Source organism: Apium graveolens, chromosome 11 (genome assembly GCF_009905375.1).
Source record: "Apium graveolens cultivar Ventura chromosome 11, ASM990537v1, whole genome shotgun sequence".
NCBI lineage: Eukaryota > Viridiplantae > Streptophyta > Magnoliopsida > Apiales > Apiaceae > Apium > Apium graveolens.
Genome location: NC_133657.1, coordinates 90,877,798 through 90,884,022, shown reverse-complemented (window position 1 = coordinate 90,884,022; position 6,225 = coordinate 90,877,798). Strand labels below are relative to the sequence as shown.

At 33.3% G+C, this 6,225-nt stretch overlaps 1 long non-coding RNA gene across 1 annotated transcript; it reads right to left on the bottom strand.

Moving 5' to 3' along the window:
• Positions 1-4,341: 4,341 nt before the first annotated feature.
• On the bottom strand, positions 4,342-5,654 carry LOC141698237 (uncharacterized). Its single transcript, XR_012565014.1, has 2 exons — positions 5,491-5,654; positions 4,342-4,705 (listed from the first exon to the last, which is right to left on the bottom strand). It is a non-coding gene; the product is annotated as an uncharacterized LOC141698237 (long non-coding RNA).
• Positions 5,655-6,225: the final 571 nt, after the last annotated feature.

The window sequence follows — 6,225 nt, the reverse complement described above, 5'->3', positions numbered from 1 at the left end:
TTCTTAGGTTCAGTCTGGGTAGAGACATTCATTCTGAGTGGTTTTTCTTGTTCTTACACCACTGTCAGGGTTTTTAATGATTAAGTCAGGTGTGTGTGACTTAGACCATTTTCTTGCGGATGGAAGTTGACTCCTTGACGATGAACCTCCCCCTTGATCCATGAACTCTCTGTTATTTCTTTGATTAGTACCACTATTATTTCCTAATGCTCCCCCTGAAATAATGTTCCCATTGTTATTAGTATTTGACTTATTAGAATATAAGGAAGATGAGTCTGATGATCTTTCTACTGATATCTCTTGAGATGAATCACTTGTTGTATTATATGGATTTGAGTTATGTTCCTCCCCCTTAATATATACTTCAGTGTTAGAAGTATTTCCACTATTTTGTGGAACCTCAGAGCTTTGAGTGATATCAGGACTTACTGTATCAGAATCAGGATTTAAAAGTTCAGCATAAGGTAATTCATTTTCAAATCTCAATTTGTCATGGTCATCTGCATCTTCTAGACATGTTATCTTCTTATCATCAAAAGATACATGTATAAATTCCATGACTGTTCTTGTTCTCAGATTATAAACTCCGAAGGCTTTTGTGGTCAACGGATAACCCACAAATATTCCTTCATCAGCTTTCAGATCAAACTTGGTTAACTGCTCTGATGAGTTTTGAGAACAAAACACTTACAATCAAAAATATGAAAGAACTTTAAATTTGGCTTCTTTCCCTTCACCATCTCAAATGGTGTTTTTCCATGCTTGTTGCTCAATGTTGCATTTTGTGTAAAGCAAGCAACTTGCACAACCTCAGCCCAGAAGTAAGTAGGAAATCTTGCTTCCTCTAGCATGGTTCTTGCAGCTTCTATCAGAGTTCTATTCTTTCTTTTAACAACTCCATTTTATTGTGGAGTTCCAGGAGCAGAAAACTCTTGTTTTATCCCCTTAAGTTTGCATAACTCTTCCATGGAGCTATTCTTGAATTCAGTTCCATTATCACTTCTGATGATCTTCACTTTGTATGTTGATCCTTTTTCCATCTCCCTCACATGATCAAGAAGAATGGATGGAGATTCATCCTTGGTGTACAGAAAATACACCCATGTATATTTTGTATATTCATCAACAATTACGAGTGCATACCTCTTCTTGGAAATTGACATAAAATTCACTGGACCAAAGAGATCAACATGAAGTAGATGATATGGTTCAAGAATTGAGGATTCAGTTTTACTCTTGAAAGATGTTTTCCTTTACTTGGCTTTCTGGCATGAGTCACATAAACCATCAGGAGTAAAAACTACATTGGGCAATCCTCTCACAAGAGTCTTTCCTCACTTGTTCATTGATATTGTTGAAGTTGAGGTGAGAAAGTTTTTTATGCCAGTTCCAGCTGTCTTCCACAGATGCTCTACTCAGTAGACAAACTTTTGAATTATCAATACTTGTGGAGACCCTGGCTTCATATAAACTACCATGTCTCACACCAGTCAATGTGATCTTGCCATCAGACTTACAAACAATTTCACAATACTCCTCATAGAAGTTGACATGGTAACCTTTGTCACAGATTTGACTCACACTAATCAGATTATGCTTGAGTCCTGCAACTAGAGCTATATTTTCAATGATGACATTTCCAACTTTGATTTTGCCATATCCTAAGATTTTTCCTAAGTTTCCATCTCCATAAGAAAATGCTTGGGCCAGCCTTCTCCTCAAATTCTGATAGTAGGGATTTATAACCAGTCATATGTCCTGAGCATCCACTGTCCAAGACTAGAGCATTCCTCCTGTCACCCTGCAATCAGTAATTTGAATCAGTTAATGTTTTTAAGGACCTGAACTTTCTTGGATCCGTTGAGCTTTTTAAGTTTGTTAACATATGCATCAGAAGACTTTTTATCAAAGTTTATGTTAATATCCTAACTGTCAGTATTTATACATGCAGAAACAGATTTTACTTTAACTAAAGAGGGTTTCAGTTTATAATAATCATAATACAAACTGTGATACTCTTTACATGTATAAATAGAATGTCAAACACTTCCATAATGAACAAGGATTCTGTGGTTTATATCTAACTGTTTTATTCCTAAGCTCTGATTTGGAAGAAACAATATTTATTTTTTTATTCTTCTTGCAAGAGTTAACAAGATGATTAGTTCTACCACAGTTTGAACATGTCTTTTTAGGTGCATTAGGAGGGGTTACATAATTTCCATTCTTATTAACACCTACCTTGCCATTCATATTCTTCCTACACCTTATCCTCTTGTCTTTCATGTGTAGATCCTTCAGCTTTTGCTTAAGCTGTTTCTGAGTTATTGAACCAATATTAACTGAATTTGTGTGAACTTATTCACTCTTATGAGTAATTAAGTTTGATCTAGGTGCTGAGGTAGTACCTTCCTCATGAATTGACTTAACAGAATTAGCAATAGGATTAAACTTTATAGTCTTTATTTGAACCTTGTTCAGTTTGACCTTACTATCAGTTTTTATTGGTTTTGCTATCTTAGTTTCTTTTCCACTTTTCTTATCAGAATTAGATCTAACTGAATATCCTAATCCTGATCCCAACAGCCATTCTCTAAAATTTTTTGAGTTGACTTTCCTGAGTTAGTCCAAAGTTTATTAACTTATCTTTCTTTAGCTAGCTCCTTCTCTAGATAAGCATGTTTTTCTAACAATTTTTTCTTAACATAAACAACGTTATCTCTTTCTTTTTAAATTTCTAGCATGGAAAGCAACTCAATTTCTAGGTAATCATTCTTTTTCTTTAACACAAAATTTTCACTCTTGATTCCATTATTCTCTTAGGTTTGATCCCTAAAACAAACATGCATATACTTAAGAAATAATCTTAATTCATAGATATCATCAGTATAAAAAACAAGAGTAGTTTGAGGTACCTTTAATTCAACATTGTTATCCTTAGCATCAACTTTTGCCATGAGAGCATAATTGACTCCATCTAAATCTGATGAATCATCCCAGTTTCTCTTCCTTGAGATCAAGGCTTGTTTTTTCTCAGCTCTGGGTTTTTCTAACAGTCCACTGCAAAGTGTCCAATTCCATCACAATTGTAACATGTGTCTTTTGACTTGTCAAGTTTTCTAGATCTTGATTCCTTTCCATCAGTGTTTCTTTGTTGTTCCTCTTATCAGAGTTTGAGGAACTGGAACCTTTTCTAGAAAATCTTCTCCCTTTCCTGAAGTTTTTGTAGACAATCTTCTTGAAGCTTTTAACCAGTAGTGCAACCGTTTGATCCATATCTTCATTGTTGTTATAATCACTGTCAATGTCTGATTCAGTATCAATATTTAAGTCATCATCATATTTTGATGATTCAATATCTAACTTTGCAATCATGGATTTTCCTTTGGAGTAGTTTTTCCTCCTAGCTTTCTCCTTTGGATTCTCTTCAACCTTGAGTGCAACTTGTGCTTTTGATCATTTCCTCTTGCTTCTTTGCTCCATCTCTAGTTCATGAGTTTTCAAAACTCCATAGATATCATCTAGAGGTGTGTTGTCAAGTTGATAGTTGTCCCTTATTGATGTGACTTTAAAGTCCCACTTTTCAGGGAGAGCAAGTAGGAACTTCAGGTTTGAGTCCTACAAATCATATTCTTTGTTGACAAGGGATAAGTCATTCAGCAACTTCTGAAATCTATCATAGATCTTAGCTAAAGACTCATTTTCCCTTGAGTCAAAGTGCTCATATTCTTGAGTAAATATTGTCCTCCTGTTCTTCTTGATAGCAGTTGTGCCTTGACACTTTACTTCTAAAGCATCCCATATCTCTTTTGATGTCTTACATCCAAAGACTCTATTGGACATAACACTATCAAGACTGTTGTGCAGGATATGTCTGACCTTAGCATTCTTCATGATAGATGAGATATCTTCAGAAGAGTAGTCCTTCTTGTCTTTGTCTATCTTCGTACTTCCGCGATGAATTGAAAATCTCGAATTATGTGCTTCATGTAAGATTTCTGTAACACCCCTTTTTAATAATAAGGGGATACCACTAATAATTTAAAAACCTGCAAATAGAGCAATAATATATTTCTAAATAATAATTAAAAAATCTAAAAAATTTCAAAATAATACCAAATCTCCAGACTGTCTAAAACAATTATATAAATGCTAAAATCTCTAAATAAATAATAAAATCTAGATAATAATAATAAAGTCTGAATCCTAATCAATGAAATGGGGTAACTCTCTATCACATAGTCCCAGATCCCCCTAAGCACCTGCCCGAAAAAGAATACGGCATGAGCCAAATGCCTAGTGCGGATTTAAAATATAATTTATAAAACAGGAGACCAGAAATAAATAAATTGGCAGTTTATAATAAAATAATAAGTTTAAAAACAAGTAAGGCTAAAACAACGAAGGGTTAAGATATTTCATACTGAGATCAGAACAGATAAAAATACACACATCATAGGGTACCTAATGCGTGCAACAGAATGGATAATGTGTACGACTTATACAACGTCACCATAAATCAAATCACAAATCAAACTCCGGGTTCACCCACGTATCCCGAACATATATCAAATGGCCAAAAGCTCCTCCCAAGAGCTAACAGAAGGATACACCATGACCAATCACACTGTCACGGAAGTGTCATGTCAGTGGTGCCGCAATGACATGGCTGTAGTGCCCCTACAGCTGGTTAACTCGGTATACCCTAAATCACAATAAGGGTTCAAAATAAAAATATTATCGTAAAATTTAAAATCACCTGAGATAAATCATTCCGATTTTCAAAACAAAGGGTGTCATAAATAATTTTAGAAAATCGTAAAAATGGATATTTATAATTTTCCAAATCAACTTTAAAATAATTTTCGGAAGTCAAAACTGTCAGAGCAAATATTTAATGAAACGAGCAGGATACAAAAATGAGTGAATCAAATATATCCAAATGCTAAGATGGGTAGTGCTAAATAAAAAGGGGACATAATCCGTACCTTAAATATCGCATACTTTAATACTAACGAAATTTGCAAACGATCCGCAGCTAATTTCCTGACCCGCTATCTAATAACAAAATCATAACTTATATTTTAAAATGAATTATATTATATAATTCTACTAGAGTCACTAACACCATTTTACACGTACAGGTTTAATGTCATGTAATTTCTTATTAACTTCTTTATTATAACTAATAATGCATGCGGCCTATAATTCTTTTACACAGTTAACAACCAATAAAGAATTAGTGACCAATATATTGCATGCCATGCCCTCGATGAATGTTATACAAGTGGTAAACATAGACATAACTTAGGCTCCTCTAATTGAACATGAAAAAATAAGTGCTAAGCATTAAACTATTGATATAATATTTATATAAATCATGGCCCAACTAGAAATTAAACTAAAAATTAATTTACGGAACATAATTGTAACACTAGCACACCTCTGATAAACAAATAATATGTCTGCAATGTTATTGATAAAAGTTACCTGTTTTTATTGAAATCTTGGAAGTAAAATACTTCAATTAACGATCCAAAACCTCGATACAGTACCATGGCTTTCTTTCTCTCTGTCTTTATGAATCCCTCTATTATGAATCCCTCTATACGTACTTCTCTTGACTCTGGCGGCTTGTAAGTTTTAGGGTTATAAGATTATAGCGTATGGTTGTTTAGACAGCCGTGTATATAAAATAGTTTTATTTTTTGGAAAAAAAAGTTTTATACCTATTTTCAAATCTAATTTACTAATTTTTTTATTAAATCAAATATGTGCGCCACAAATAAATCCTTCTAGTTCAAGTATCTCTCACAATAATTTTTTTAACTAGACCTAAAAAAATTTGCAAATAGTCCTTCTTCCTCCCGTGGATAATGTATTCTCAAACTTTTTTTTTTGAATTTGAGAAGTCACAATTAGGGGAAATTGAGTATATAATTAACCTCCGGAAATTGTAAAACACATCTACAAACATGAGATTACTATGTTGCTACTGCTGTGCTATGATCAACTTTTATCTCTTTGTTTTAAACATTGTAAGTACCAACATTTATACAAGCAAATCAATGTTTTTATCAGACTTTCAATAATAACCACTTACGAGGTTTTAAATCCATTTAAGTTTGTATAATAATTCGCATAAGTATTTTCATGCCAACTACCTTTTAGTTATTATTCTTTTTTTTACCATAATCGTTATCTTTTGACCTGATCAACATTAGC